The 16,651-nt window shown below is 43.2% G+C and overlaps 1 pseudogene across 1 annotated transcript in view; it reads right to left on the reverse strand.

The window, feature by feature from the left end:
• Positions 1 to 5,860: 5,860 nt before the first annotated feature.
• The window catches only part of LOC308269912 (Parkinson disease protein 7 homolog), a 12,913-nt pseudogene continuing 2,122 nt past the window's right edge, over positions 5,861 to 16,651 (reverse strand). The window contains exon 2 of the transcript in view: positions 5,861 to 6,431. The product of the transcript in view is annotated as a Parkinson disease protein 7 homolog (transcript). The remainder of the gene's footprint in view (positions 6,432 to 16,651) is intronic.

Below are 16,651 nucleotides of genomic sequence, written 5' to 3' on the forward strand. Positions count from 1 at the left end.
ACTTATACCCACTGAAAAGGATAGATAATAAAGATACAAAAAAGCACAGAAAGGCCGGGCGTGGTGGCGCACACTTGTAATCCCCGTGCTTGGGAGGCAGAGACAGGAGGATCGCACAGGTTCGAAGTCAGCCGTGCTGGCTTAAGAGACCCTGTTTCCAAATAAAATATAAAAATAGGTCTCGGAGTGTAACCCCGAGGTAGAAGGGTTTCCAGGTACCCCAGTACCACTAAAAAAAAAAGCACAGAAAAATGCTTAGAATATTTAGCTTTTAAGCAAGATGCAGGCTGAGATAGGAAGATCGTAAGTGTGAGGCCAGACTAGACAATTATCCTGTCTCAAAATTAAAAAGGCTCTGGAGATAGCTCAATGGTAGAATGTCTGTGGGCTCAATCCCCAGTATTGCAGAGAAAGAAGGAAAGATGCAATGATAATATATGAAACTAACAGTATGGAGGAAAAAAATAGAGCCAAGATTCAAGTAGGTCAAAGGCTAATGAGAAAATGCCAAGACATTTAGATGTGCATTTAGAGATATGGGCTATTTTCCTCCCCTTTGTTTCCCACCTCTTTCCTATGTATGTGCTACTTACCTAACAACAACAACAGAAACTCATTAAAAGTCAAGTACAATTTTATTTTTTTTTAACTTTCTATTATTTATTTATTTAGTAGTACTGAGGAGTACTGGGAATTGAACCCAGGGGCAATTTACCTCCATGCTACACCGCTGACCCTCTTTTTCATTGTTTATTTTATTTATTTATTTTTTTAAATTTTTTATTGGTGCACTGTATTCATACATCATAGTGAGATACAAACTTTTGTAGACATACATGCACACATCGCCCAGTCAGCCCCCACCTGATCCCATTCCTTCCCCATTCCTCCTTCCCATGCTTGGCTTAGTGGTTGACATCTAGTATTGAAGCAATTTATCCAAAATTAACAATGATAATCTCACAGAACAGTTTCATTTGTCTGATACCAAGCTTTTGATGACTTAAAGATAACATTTCAATATTTCTTTTTGCTTTCTTTCTTACCAGAGAATATTTTTTTTCTTTTTTTTTTTTTAGGTGAAACTATCATATACTTATATATTTATTTTTCAGAAAAAATCTATCCTAATGTGGAATATGGACTCTAGATACCCAAAATGATCTTGAAAAAGAACAAAGCTAGAAGATGTATATTTTCTGATTTCAAACCATATAAAGCTACAATAATTGAAACAGTGTAGTACTGTTATAAAGGCAGATATATAGACCATTGGAGTTAAATACAAGCCTAGAGCTAAATTCTTCCCTATATTGTCAAGTTATTTTTGACAAGGTTTCCATGAACATTTGGTGGTGGAAATAATAATCTTTTAACTAAATATTGTTGAAAAATAATAATTACATGAAAAAGAATAAAATTGGACCCTTACCTAATCCCATATACAAATATTAACTCAAAATAGATAAAAGACCTAAATATAAATCTTAAGATTATAAACTTTTAGAAGAAAATCTGGGTCATAAAACCTCACAACATTGAAATTGGCAGTGATTTCTTGGATATGATTTCAATGCCACAGGCAAGAGAAGAGTATACAAACTTCCTAAAAAATAAAAAAATATATTGTATATCCAGAGACAATGTGAACAGAGTTAAAAGTTACTGATAGAATGGGATAAAATATTTCTAAATGCTATATCTGAAGGTATATTAATATTCCAACTAGAAATCCTAAAAATTAACAACCATAAAAGCAAACAATACAATTTAGAGATAGGTAAAAGACTAACATAAATAATGAATCTCCACAGATAACCAATCTTAGTTGTCTGTTGGATGGAAAATCTTGTTTCTCTGGTTCTGGTGTGTGTTACCTATTTCTTCTTTGTAGTTAATCTCTTTGAGTATTTTCTCTAGCGCTGGTTTTGAAGACATAAATTCCTTCAGTTTCTGTTTGTCATGGAAGCTTCTTATTTCTCCATCTAATTTGATAGAAAGTTTTGCTGGGTAGGAAATTTTTGGCTGGAAGTTGTTTTCTTTCAGAGTTTGGAATATGTTACTCCAAGCCCTTCTGGCTCTCATGACTTGGTTTGGGAAGTCTGGAGTGATTCTAATTGGTTTGCCTCTGAATGTCACTTGGCCCTTTGTTTTTGTTGCCTTTAAGATTCTCTGCTTGGCTTCCACATTGGTCATTTTGACAATTATGTGGCGTGGGGATCCTTTTCTCCGGTACTGTCTAAAGGGAGTTCTATAAGTTTCCTGGACCTGTGTATCGACCTCTTGCTCTATCTTTGGAAAATTTTCTGCTATTACTTCCTTGAAGAGATTGTTAATCCCTTTGGTTTCACCTTCTTTTCCCTCCTCTATTCCAATTATTCTTAGGTTAGCTCTCTTAAAATGGGCCCATATTTCTTCAATGTCAGATTCCTGCTGTCAGATATTTTTTTCTAAATTAGAAACTATGCATTCATTTTTGGATTGATCATCTTCTAAGAGTGAGATTCTATTCTCCATGTAGTCTAATCAGTTGTTTGTACTTTGAATTGAGGACTTTACTTCATTAATTGCATCCTTTATCTCTTTTTGGCTCTCTCTGAATTCTTTTCGAAACACCTCTATTATTTCTACAGTTATTTTCCTGATTTAATCTTCTAGAAATCTCTGAATTTCTGTTTTATCTGGTTCTGATGTTGTGGGGTTGTGGGCATTCATTGCTCCATTGTTATTCCTCTTTCCCATGATTTCGGAAGTTTGTGCCTTCTCTGGGTTCTTCCCTTGGGTCACTATGACTTCACTTAAGGTGCTCTGGATCTCGAGTCTGTGGTATCTCAGACCCCACTACTCCTTTACTGGGTTGTATCACAGAATCTCAGACCCAGGGAGTCAATAGAGGCTGCTTTAGACTATGGGGGGTGCCAGGTTGGGTGTTCTCCTATGGTGTGATATCTCTGCCACGCCACTCCCCCACTGGGTCAAGTCCCTGGGAGTGCAGTACTGGGATTTCTCCTCTGGGAGCCGCAATTTGACTCACTGTTGTTCAGTACACAGATGGAGCTGTAGTGGACTCGGTGAATTCGCTGCTGTTGCCACCGGTGACAATATGGCGCCGCTGCCACACCCTCGGCTGTGAGGCTAATGTATTTCTTCTCTGGTTTTGAGCTCTAAGTCCCTGCAGCATGTGCTGAGCTCAGCCACTGGGAGCTTTAGATGCTGCCTGTGCTAAAAAATCCCACCTGGCTGTTTCGCAGCGGCTCACCTCGGCTCACTGTAGCCGTCCAATGAACTCACTGCTGCCACCGGCAGTAAGGCACTGCTGCCGCGTCCTCAGGCATGAGGCTGGTATATCTTCTCTGTGGCTCTAAGCTCTGTTCTGAGTCCCCTTCCTCTCTGGAACCTGGTGATTTTTTTGTTTCTCTGGTGATGGTGTTTTCTGGCTATGAAAGGCGCTGATTTTGTGGTAGTGGAGATTGGTTGTTAGCGGGGCTCTTAAGCCCCGCTTTTCTCGGTCGCCATCTTCTCAAGTACAATTTTAAAAACACCTCCTAAACCAAGTGCAATGTCACACAGCTATAATCCCCATACTTGATGTTACGGTGGGGGAAATGTTACGGGGGCCCTGTTGGGCTCCCAAACTGTAACAGTGAGAGATGTAGCCGCGGGTTCTTGTTCTGAGCTATGTGTAGAAAAACAATAGCCCGAACTTCTATAAGCTTAAGCAATTTTTTATTATTACAAAGATGGAAAGATAGAAACAGATTAAGCACTGCATTAAAGGAATAAATGTAGTGGAGTGACTTGGAAATAAGTCACTGAAGTCTTTTAGATACAGAGCCTTTTATAGCAAGCCTTCTGACCTGACTAGATCCGCCCTTTCTGGGGCAAGTCTTTTAATGTGGTGATTCCTTCCTGTAAGCCTGCCTGGTCCCCAGTACAGACCCCAAGCCTTTTGTTTTACCCAAAACTGTGTTAATTGAGTCTGGGATCTCTTGAAGGCTTCCTCACATCCTTGGGGAAGTTTATCTTTAAAATGTAAAAGACCCTGGGCTTCCTCTTTTTTTTTTTTTTTTTTTGATGGTCCTGGGGTTCCTGGAAACCCTTCTACTTCTGGGCTACACTCCCAGACACCTGTTTTTATATTTTTATTTGGAAACAGGGTCTCTTACGCCAGTGAGGCTGGCTTCGAACCTGCGCGATCCTCCTGACTCCGCCTCCCAAGCCCGGGGATTACAAACCTGCCCCACCACACCCGGCTCTATTTTTTTTACTAATCATCCTTGGTACCTGGAACTCTGCAGCCCATTCCCAATATTGGCACATCAATACATTTTCAAGCCCTTTTCCAATACTGGCCCATTAATACATTTTGAAGCCCTTTCCTAATACTGGTACACTTGAGAAGCTGAGACAGGAGGATTGCAGGTTCGAGGCTAGTGTGCAGTAATTTAGAAAGACCCTGTTTCAATTAAAAAAAAAAAAAAGATTTCAAGGACTGGGAGTATAACTCAGCGGCAGAACACCCCTGGGTTTATTCCCCAGTACCACCCTACACACACTCATACACACAACCCTCTGAGGACCTACTGCCAAGATTAATATTTTGGACTTCGATATGTTACTCAAGAAGGATTTGTAAGGATTAAAAAATGCTATGACCTACAAGAATTCTCTCAAGTTTATCTTGTGGAAACCTGGCATTCTCAAAAACAACAACAAAATGACTGTAGATAAACTCCGGAGCCCAAATGTCGCTATTTGTCTGAGAACACTCAGAACAGCATCCTGTCACACACATAACTGGAGCCCCACTGCTTACTCTGGTAGACTTCCTACTCATGCCAAATGGCTGCTCATTTATTTTCTTCTGAAATTCATCTTAAACATCAAGTAGCAAACATGGTTTTCTCAAAACAAAACTTTATTTTGGCTGATTTCATTGCATAATTATGTTAGTATTTTGATGGGGGGAGGAGGTACTGGGGGTTGAGCCCTAGGGCTCTACCACTGAGCTGTATCCCTGGATCTTTTTTTTTTAATTATTATTTCAAGACAGGGTCTTGCTAAGTAACCCAGGCTAGCCTCAAACTTTTGATTCCTTCTGTCTCAGTCTCCTGAGTAACTGGTATTATAGGAATGGTGTTGTGGTGTACACTACACCTGGCTCCAGTTTCTTTCTGTCTCCTTTTTCTTTTTCTTTCTTTCTTTCTTTCTTTCTTTCTTTCTTTCTTTCTTTCTTTCTTTCTTCTTCCTTTTTTCCTTCCTTCCTTCCTTTCTTCCTTTCTTTCTTCTTTCATGAGACTGGGGATTGAACCCAGGGGCATTCTACCTCTGAGCCAAACCCCCAGCCCTATTTTATTCTTTATTTTGAAACAGGGTCTCACTAAATTTCAGAGAGCCTCACTAAATCCAGCAATACCCTTATTCGTAAAAGTAGCTTGTGTAAGCCAGCATGGTGGTGCACACTTGTAATCCCCCACTTGGGAGGCTGAGACAGGAGGCTTGCACAGGTTCGAAGCCAGCCTCAGCTACTTAGTGAGGCTCTCAGCAACTTAGTGAGACCCTGTTTCCAAAGAAAAAGATAAAATAGGTCTGGGAGTATAGCCTGGAGGTAGAAAAGCCCCTGGGTTCCACCCCAGTACCACAAAAACAAAAGAAGTATCTTGTGTATGTAACCCTCATCCTATTATTCAGTATTTTAAAAAGTGATTCTGCAAACAAGGTTCAGAAATATACAGACACAACCTGCGGGCTGAGAACCCCTGCGTGGTCACTTCACAACCGCGGACACTACACAGAAGCCGCGGCCGGCTTGGGCGAGGATGGCCACGGCCTGCTTCTCCCGCAGCCCAGCGCTTCTGCTCTAATCTTTGAGTATCAGCAGCACCTTCACTAGGTCCACCACCTCCTTGTCTGAGCCTCTACGATGGCCAGAGTGAACTCGAAGCTGGTGCCCAGTCCGCGGCTGGCGAGGATCTGGCCGTCCCTCTCCACGAGGCTCTCAGAATAGCCATAGTGACTTCCATTCATCATTTTGGCTTTATCAAGTGGGTGGGCTGTGACTTAGCTTCCAAATCCTATTTAATGAGCCAAAGAGCCATAGGACCTGCACAGATGGCTGCTATGAGGCCCTTCTTGCCCTCCTGCTCCTTCAGGATCTCTTTCAGGGCTGCAGACTCAGGTCAATTCTGTGCACCCAGATTACCTCCTGGTAGGACCACAGCATCATACGGGGCCTGTTTTTTTGCATCTTGAAGACTGGCATCAGGACAGATGAGAACATCATGGCTACACTGCACTGGGTCTTTCCCAGACAGACCTACAGTGGTGAACTAGATCCCAGCCTGTCTCATGACATCCAGAGGGATGACTGTCTCCATTTCCTCTGCTCCTTTGGCCAGGATGACCAGTGCTTTTTTTAATTTTTTGTGGTACTGGGATGGAACCCAGGGGCTTTTCTACCTCTAGGCTATACTTCCAGACCTATTTTTATACTTTATTTGGAAACAGGGTCTCACTAAGTTGCTGAGAGCCTCACTAAATTGCTGAGAGCCTCACTAAGTAGCTGAGGCTGGCTTCGAGCCTGTGCAAGCCTCCTGTCTCAGACTCCCAAGTGCGGGAATTACAAGCGTGCGTCACCACGCCCGGCTTAATGTTATATTTTTCAAAGACCCAACACTAATCAGGGACACTGGCAGCACACACGTGCGCCACTGCCTTTGGCCCTCTGCCCCCCACAAGCTATTTTTAAGTACTTTTTTTTTTTTTTTTACTTCTTTAACTTCTGTATTACCTGACCTATGTTGTGGGGGTCCTTAATTTCACGTATCCCTTTTCTCATAGTTATGAAATGAAACGGCCTTCTCTTTGGTGAGACTGAGTCAAGCACCCAGGGCCTTGTGGTTTCTGTATGACAGCGGCATCTTGAGAGTTGATAGAAAACACACCACAGCGATTACGTAGTGCTTCTTCAAGTGGAGTCCACAGAAGTCCTGAGCTGCTTGTTATAACACAGATTTCTGAGCTCCTTCCCAGACCTATAGCCAGAATCCCTGAGACAAGACCTGGGTCATCTACAGGTTTTTTTTCTTTTCTTTTCTTTTCTTTTCTTTTCTTTTCTTTTCTTTCTTTCTTTCTTTTTCTTTTCTTTTTTTTTTTTTTTTTGTGGTAGTGGGGATTGAACCCTGGGGCACTCTAACTCTGAGCCACAAACCCAGCCCTTTTATTTTTTGTATTTGGAAACTAGTTCTCACTAGGTTACTGAAAGTCTTGTTACATTGCTGAGGCTGGTCTCAATCTGCCATCCTCCTGTCTCAGCCTCCCAAGTACTGAGATTACAGGCATGCACCACCATGCCCAACTCTATTTACAGTTTTGGGGATATGTGTGTGTGTGTGTGTGTGTGTGTGTGTGTGTGTGTGTGTGTGGTGCTGGGGATTGAACCCAAGGGCATTCTACCTCTTGAGTTACATCTTCAACCCTACTTTTTGTTTTTGAAACAGGGTCTCATAAGTTGCACAAGGCATTACTAAGTAGCTGAGGCTGGCTGTGAACCTGTGATTCTCCTGTCTCAGAATCCCAAATACTAGGATTACAAGTGTATGCCACCATGCCTGGCTTCCATCTACAGCTTTAACAAGATGCAAGGGTGAGTCTTATGCACACCAGACTTTCATAACCGGTTATTGGAGTACTAATATTTTTTTAAATATATCCCTCTAAACTGAGTGCAGTGGTATGTATCTATAATACCAATACTTGGGAGGCGGAGACAGGAGGATTGTAGGTTAGAGGCCAGCCTAAGCAACTATGCACCTCTCTAGATATTGGCCCTAAGTGTTTGACTGTATCCCCTGAAAGATCTAGCATTACAAATAATTGTCTCAGTCTTTACTTTGTCTTGGTCTGTGTTCTCAAGAGATACAAGTCAATGCATTCAGTGCATGTAGAATTTTTATTGTCTTTTTCTGAATAGGTAATACTTAAAAACAGTTCAAACTTCAAAGGAACAGAAGAAGGTAGAGTAAAAATCCGCCTCCTACTCATCATCTTTTCAGAGGCAACCACAGTTAGCAACTTTTTGAATCTCATATTGAATGTATTTTTAAAACAATCTGAGCAGGCTTGATGGTATACGCCTATATCTGAGTACTTAGGAGGCTGAGACAGGAGGACCGCACGTTTGAAGTTACCCTCAGCAGCTTAGTGAGACCCTGTTTTTTTTTTTTTTTTTTTTTTTCAAAATACCAGGCGTGGTGGTGCAGGCCTGTAATATCAGTACTTGAAAGGCTGAAACAAGAGGATCTCAGGTTCGAGGATCATCTCAGCAAGTGGTAAGACTCTCGTCAACCTAGTGAAACCCTATTTCAAAATTAAAGTAAAATAGGGCTGGAGGTGAGCTCGGTGTAGTGGTGGATGCTTGTAATCCCAGTATTTGGGAGGCTGAGACAGGAAGATCGCGCAGGTTCGAAGCCAGCCTCAGTTACTTAGGCTCTCAGCAACTTAGTGAGATCCTGCTTCCAAATAAAATATAAAGAATAGATATGGATGGGAGTGTGGCCTGGAGGTAGAAAGCCCCTGGGTTCCATCCCCAGTACCACACACACACATACAAAAGGCTGGAGGTGTAGCTTGGAGGCATAATGCCCCTCGATTCAATCCCTAGTGCAAAAAATAAAGCTAGAATTGTAGCTCCGTGGTAATTCCCCCTGTCTTAAATCCCCAGTAATACACACACAAATACAGAAACTCATGGTCACTTTAGGGGGAGAGTATATAATAAGCCATTTTAGTTTTACATTGTACCTTGGATTTTTTTTTTTTTTTTTTTTTTTTGCAGTACTAGGGAGACCTCTGAGCTATACCCTCAGCCCTATTTTTTTTTTTTTTTTTTTGCAGTACTATTGATGGAATCCAGGGGTATTCTACCTCTGAGTTAAACCTTTTGTCTTTCTTTCTTTTTTTCTTTTTTTTTTAATCCTATTTATTTATTTATTTATTTATTTATTTATATTTTTTTTGCAGGTCTGGGGATGGAACCCAGGGGCATTTGACCTCCGGGCTACACCCCCTGCCCTATTTTTTTTTTATTCTTTATTTTGAAACCGGGTCTCACTGAGTTGCAGAGGGCCTCACTAAGTAGCTGAGGCTGTCCGCGAACCGCGATCCTCCAGGTCTCAGCCTCCCGAATGCTGGGATTACAAGCGTGCGCCACCACGCTCGGCCCTCAGCCCTATTTTTTATTCTTTATTTTGATACAGCAGCTGAGGCTGGCCTCGAACCTATGATCCTCCTGTCTCAGCCTCCCAAGTACTGGGATTTCAAGCGTGTGCCACCACGCCCGACTCTGTATCCTTGGATTTTTAAAAATTCCTTTTAACATAAAGATATCTGTCTGGAGTCAGGTATTGCTGCGTAACAACTCCCCAGAACCAAAAAAGCATATAACAAGCATCCTTGGCTGATGTCCTGGGTAGTCAGCTAGGTGGGCCTGCTGGCACATCTGAGGATCCATGAACTGACTCAGGAAGCCTGCACTGGGAGGATGCATGGCCTCCCTGTGCGCCATCTCCACTTGAAGCATGCCAGCCCCAGTAGAGAGAGGGGCCAAAGAAAAGAGGAAACAAAGATAAGAGGATTGGAACCAGCACATTCTCACTACACATCCAATGACCAAAGCAAGACACACACCACCAGATTCAGTCAGCACAGGCCTTGCTGTCATAGGTGAAACACGAAAAGGTAAGCACCACCCCAGGAGAACATTCGAAGAATCAGGAAGTACGGTGCTCTCAAGTCCTATCAAGGAAGAGTGGCATGGAATCGAAGGTTTGCTCCGACGTATCTGCTCCTACATACCTGACTTCCTCCCGCAGAGACACTGGCTTACTAACAAGCCACTCTTGGAAAAACAGTGTGATCCAGTCCAGTTTTTACCCTTTTGCATCAATGTGGTTTTGGGGAGTTATTTTTACTGTTTGAGTACTGATTGAGATCTCTGGCTTTTTAAAATCAGAATAGGCATGCTTGCAAAGTGATCCTTAGAGAAGGTCAATGAAACAAATGTCAGGGGTGACGCTAGTTTCTTCTTCCCACTTAACTTAATTTCAACTGCCATTTTGCTTATCTTAATAGGTTAATTTTGTTTCTTAACATAATGCTGCCTCAGATCCTATCAGTAGCCTTATCCTGATTTGCAAAACATAATAACCTTTTAACTAGAAGTTTCAAGTGCTTTGGTGTGCATGTGGAATTATTTAAATGTTCAACATTTCTTGACTCAACCATATTTAGTCCTACTGCTTGGTAAGCCGGAACTTAAAAAAAAATGGACCGTTTCTGTCTGATAGGAGATGGGAGGTGGGATTTGATGACCCTCCATGATCAAGTCAGGGCTCGATGCATCTAGACTTGCACTTAACAGTTTGGAATATGCTTTATAGGTTTGAAGATGAGTTTGGGGTGTTCAATTGCCCCTGATGGGCCAAATGTTGCCTGTATATGTTGCTGCCCACAGATATCAGCATTCTCAGAATTCTAAGATACACAAAAACTTTATAGGACATTAGCTATGCAAGATAATGCTGTGTGGATTTCTCTTCTCCCTCTTTGTCCTTTCCCTTTTTTTTTTTTTTTTTTAACCACTGGTATCCACCAGCATATTTTAGAACCCATCACTGGTGGGTCCTGTGAGTTCAGCTAGACATCAGAGATGTTCAGATGGAAGGATACCATACCAAGAATGTAAAGCATCCAGGGCTTTCGCATGTGCTGGTGTCAGTATAGAATAATATGAGTATAGAATAGGAGTTTCTTTTCTTTTTTTTTTTTTTTTGGTGGTACTGGGGTTCCTGGAAGCCCTTCTATCTCCGGGCTACACTCCCAGACCTATTTTTACATTTTTATTTGGAAACAGGGTCTCCTAAGCCAGCGCGCACGGCTGGCTTCGAACCTGCGCAATCCTCCTGTCTCAGCCTCCCAAGCGCGGGGATTACAAGCATGTGCCACCACGCCCGGCTAGAATAGGAGTTTCTGAAACATACACCTACTTTATGTCTTATGATTCTACTTCTAGGCAGTTCTCAAGAAAAATGAAAACATATTCCACATGAAGACTTACACAATGTTTACAATAGCTTTTATTCACAACAGCTCAAAACTGGAAACAACATAAACGTCTATCAGTAGATGAATGGATAAACAAATTGTAATGTATCTCTCCAATAGAATACTGCTCAGCAATAAATAAGAACAAACCATTGATTAAACTCACCATCATGGGCAGATCTTAATATATGCTATAGAAGGAAAAGAAGCCAGATACAAAGGAGTATAGGATGTATAATTCCACTTATAGGAAAACCTAAATAATGCATTCTAATCTATACGGACAGAACAGATCAGAGGTTGCCTGGAGTTGGGAGTGGGTGGCAGAGTTGACTGCAAAGGGTTAACAAGGGGTTCTAGAAATGTTAGGCATTTTGTTTGTGGTGGTGGTTACATATATTGGGTTTATATATTGGTCAAAATCCACTAAACTTAAAATGGATGCAAATTATTGCACATAAATTAGAACTCAGTAAAATTGAAGCTTTTAAAAAGATTTGACACTACCGAATAAAAATTGCAGTCAGATACTACTTCATATGCATTAAGATAGCTCTATAAGAAAGAAGGAAGGAAAGAAAGAGAGGGAGGGGGAGAGAGGAAGGGAGAGAGGGAAGAAGAGGAAGGAAGGAAGGATCTGAAAAGATCTGGGTAGGCCAATAAATTTGGAAATCTATCCATAACAGCTATGGATGAAACCATGAAGTTGTTTGCTAACTGAAATAAGCCAGAAACAAAGAACCAGATGATAGGTCAAGCCCCTCCCCCTCTCCTCCTGGGACCCTGCAGCTGGGACAGGAAACGTAGCCCTGAAAGCCAGAAGGGAGGTGGAACAAACTCCAGATATCACGAGAGGACTTTCATTCTCCCGCCTTGCTAGCCCCACCCAAAGACCCCCAGCCACATAATTATCCTCACTTCCTCTCTGCAGCGCGACTCTGCTGACCTAAAGCCCCTCTTCCCCAATGTCAGTCCACAGATCTCAACCGGAAGCAACAGACCTTTAATTAAAGGGGCCTGGTATCACACTCCTTTGCTGGATTTGGCCTCCTTTGCGACTCCCGGCTCAATTTCAACATTACACCAATATTCCTGTTTTTACTATATAAAGGACCTAGAGTAGTCAAATTCACAGAGACAAAAAGTATAAGTGTGGTTGTCAGAGATGGAGGAAAAGAGTCGGGAGTTATTATTTAATGGGTATAGTGTCAATCCAGGAAGACTAAAAAGTTTTAGAGCCGGGTGTGGTGGCGCACGCTTGTAATCCCCGCGCTTGGGAGGCTGAGACAGGAGGATCGCGTAGGTTCAAAGCCAGCCTCAGCTACTTAGTGAGGCTCTCAGCAACTTAGTGAGACGCTGTTTCCAAATAAAATAGAAAATAGGTCTGGGGATATAGCCCAGAGGTAGAAAGCCTCTGGGTTCCACCCCCAGTACCACAAAAAAAAAAAAATTTTTTTTTTTGAGATGGATGGTGGTGATGGGTGTACAATTTAAATGTACTTAATGCTACCAACCTGTACCTTTAAAATGGCAATTTTAGCCAAATACAGTGTCACATGCTTGTAATCCTAGTACTTACAAGGCGGAAACAGGAAGACTACAGGTTTGAAGCCTCAGCAACTTCATGAGGCTCTCCACAACTTAGTGAGACCCTGTTCCAAAATTTAAAAAAAAAAACGTAATTGCCAGTATTGCAACAAGTAAACAAATAAATAAATAAAATGGCAACTTTAGCAGGGCGCAGAGGCACATACTTATAATCGCAGTACTTGAGAGGCTGACACAGGAGGATCACAAATTTGAGAACAGCCATGGTAACTTATAAGATCCTATTTCAAAAAGACAAATAAAGAAGGTGCAACTCATGGTAGAACATCCTTGGGTTCAATCCACAGTACCTAATTAATGATAATAATAATAATAATAATAATAATTAATAATAATAATAATAACAACAACAACAACAACAAATGGCAGAAGCCAGGCATGGTGACACATGCTTGTAATCCCAGCATTTGGGAGGCTGAGACAGGAGGATCGCAGGTTCGCAGTCAGCCTCAGCTACTTAGTGAAGTCCTCTGAAACTTAGTGGGACCCTGTTTCAAAATAAAGAATAGGAGCTAGGCATGATGGCACACACTTGTAATTCCAGCATTTGGGAGACTGAGACAGGAGGGTTACGGGTCGTGGGCAGCCTCAACTACTTTGTGAGGCCCTTTGCAACTCAGTGAGATCCTATTTCAAAACAAAGAATAAAAAATAGGAATGGGGTGTAGCTCGGAAGTAGAATGCCCCTGGGTTCCGCCCCCAGTACCACAAAAAATAATAATAACTGCAGTATTTGTGCTCTATATGTTTTACTCCCATAGAAAGAGAAGCAAAGGAAGGAAGGGAGGAAGGGAGGGAGGGAGGGAGGACTAAAGAACCGGAGAGAGAGTGAAAGGCTCCAGCCACGAGTGCCATCCTAGGGCAGAACTAGACAAATGTTCAGATGGCTTTTTGGATCCCACTGGTTCCTTAAACAGATAAGTATTCTGCCAGGCACAAGGGAAGGGCTTGACTTGGAGGCAGCTGGAGGATGCTCTGGGCCTCCAGAGTATCAGGGGAAGAGGCCCAGCAGGAGCCGAGGCTCTGACTCCGTGGTCGGAGCGGCCGGGTGTTGCAAGAACCCAGTGCACTTGGAGAGCAGAGTCAAGAGATAAAGCTGGAAACGCAGGGTGGGGCGCATTTGGACTCTGCCCCAAGGGAATAGTGAGCCTTTCAACAACTTTGAAGGGATGAGGACTGGATGTGATCTAATTTTTTCCCCTTCCTCCGTACTGGGATTGAACCCAGGGGTATTGAACCTCTGAGCTACACACTCAGTCCAAGATAACACCACCTCAGATCCTATCCTGATTTAACCTCATCCTGATTTTAAAGACATAATAACCTTTTAACTAGCAGTTTCAAGTGCTTTAGTGTGCACGTGGAATTACTTGGACATTCAACATTTCTTGACTCAACCATAATTAGTCCTACTGGTTGGTAAGTTGGAACTGAAAAAAATCAAGCATTTCTGTCTGATAGGAGACGGGAGGCAGGACTCGGACACTCGGTGATCAGGTCAGGGTTCAATGCATCTAGACTTGCACTTGACACTTTGGAATCTGAATTTGGGGCATTATAGGTTTGGTGATGAGTTTGGGGCATTCGCTAGCACTTGATGGTCCAAGTGTTGCCTTTGTATGTCTTTGCCCACCGACATCAGCACTCTCTGTATTCTGAGATACATAAAAACCCTCTGACCCGGTGGTGCCTTAGGCACAGAGACATGCTGGTCAGGGTGTCTGCAGCAGGCATCTGGGATCTGTGTGCTTGGCACAGGCTCCAGGTCATTCTTAGAACCTGACAGGCTTGGGAAGCACCTTGAAGGTTCTGCCTGCCCTCCTGGCAGCTCTGGCTGGCACCTGGTGAGAAGGAGGAGTTCAGAACGGCTGCTCTGGGCTCTCTCAGGGACGGAGCATCTTGGAGGAAGCGTGTCTCTGACCACCTATGAGCCTGTGTCTGGCTCTTCCCCGAGGCTCACAGTCACACTGCCTGCTCTTAGTGTTGGCTCTTGTGATTCTCTAAAATGTCTGTCCTTCCTTCCTTCCTTTCTTTCTTTCTTTCTTTCTTTCTTTCTTTCTTTCTTTCTTTCTTTCTTTCTTTCTTTCTTTCTTTCGGTGGTACTGGGGTTCCTGGAAGCCCTTCTACCTCTGGGCTACACTCCCAGGCCTATTTTTACATTTTTATTTGGAAACAGGGTCTCCTAAGCCAGCGCACGGTGGCTTTGAACTTGCGTGATCCTCCTGTCTCCGCCTCCCAAGCACGGGGATTACAAGCGTGCGCCACCACGCCCGGCTAAAATGTCTCCTTATAAAAACTTAGGTGTGCACTTTCCATTGTACCTTTAATGTAAAGGCAGTTTCTATTTTATAGCCTTCTCTGGCTTCTTTAAGAATCTCTGCAGTGACTGAAAGTGGTGATGGCCCCTGTCTGTGCCTCAGTCAAGGCCTGTAAGTGGGAGGCTGAACAGGAGGATCACTGGTTCAAGGCCAGCCTCAACAATGTAGTGAGATCCTGTTTCAAAAATAAAAAAAAAAGGTCGAGGGGAGGATGTAGCTTGGAGGTAGAATGTCTCTGGTTCCAACTCCCAGTACTGCAAGGAAAAAAATAAAGGCAAATCCATTTCTGTACATGAATCCCCTTGATCAGGTCAGAAGTGAGACCCTATGCTTGTCCCCATTTACAAAGCTTGAGAAAATTTTGAGGAAAAGACAGAATACAGAGCCAGATAAGCCTTGTGTTTCAGATACTGTTTTCAGATACCCCCTTAGCCGTGTGGCCCATCCCTCTTTTTTTTTTAATCGCAATCTTCAAAAAGTATATATTTGCTTTCCAGCTCCCAGCATTTTAGAGTCAGATATTGAGAAGGAAGAGCGAGGCTGGAGGCAGACACACTGCTTGTCCACAGGCAGAAGAGGGAGGGTCAGGCCAGGCGCAGCACTGCAAACCTGAGAGCCCAGAGACTCGCAAGGTCCAGGCCAGCCTGGGCAGCTCTCAGGGAGACCGTGTCTCAAAATAAAAAGGCCTAGGGGTATAGTTCAGTGGTGGAGCACCCCTATATTCAATCTCCACTACCACACACATATGTGAATTATAAAAAGCAGGAGTGAGAACTCGGAAGTTCTGAGACACTGATGACCCTGCTGCTACCGACATCCTGTCACTTTTCTTTCTTTCTTTTTTTTTTTTTTTTTTTTGCAGTACTGGGGGTGGAACCCAGGGGGGCTTTCTACCTCCAGGCAATACTCCCAGACCTATTTTTTAGACTTTATTTGGAAACAGGGTCTCACTATATTCCGAGAGCCTCACTAAGTAGCTGAGGCTGGCTTCGAACCTGTGCGATCCTCCTGTCTCAGCTTCCAAAGCGCGGGGATTACAAGCGTGCAGCACCACACCCGGCCATCCTGTCACTTTTCTAACACACACACACACACACACACACACACACACACACACACACACAGCAGTGCTCAATCAGTCACCCCCAGGAGCTGCTGTATGAATACACCCACTCCCATGCCCCTTAGGAGGGATCCTTGACAGTCACCCAGAGTTTCCCACTGGGGGAAGCTCTACTTTGTGGAAACGGGCTGGCAGTGTGCCCCACAGCACATCGTTCCATCCCCCCAGTTCCCTTGAGATCCTGGCTCCATCTTGCCTGGAAGAAGCTACACTAAGGGACACAGGGAAGCCTCAATGATGTGGGCGCTCGTGTGTGTGTGAAACGCGACTTCTCTGCATGTTACTGGAAAACTAGATGTTGCCACACACGAGAAACTGACTCCTTCTCCTCCCGCTGGCCTTCCTCTGGGCTTGCTGTCTGCCTCCATTCCCCCAACCCTTTCTCTGTCTCCAAGGAATTCAGCTCGAAAACTATTTCAGGGTAACCAGATATTTTCTTTTGTTCTTTGTTTTGAAACCAGGTCTCACGGAGTTGCAGAGGGCCTCATTAAGTAGCTGA

Source organism: Muscardinus avellanarius (assembly GCF_963383645.1).
Source record: "Muscardinus avellanarius genome assembly, chromosome: 1".
Lineage (NCBI taxonomy): Eukaryota > Metazoa > Chordata > Mammalia > Rodentia > Gliridae > Muscardinus > Muscardinus avellanarius.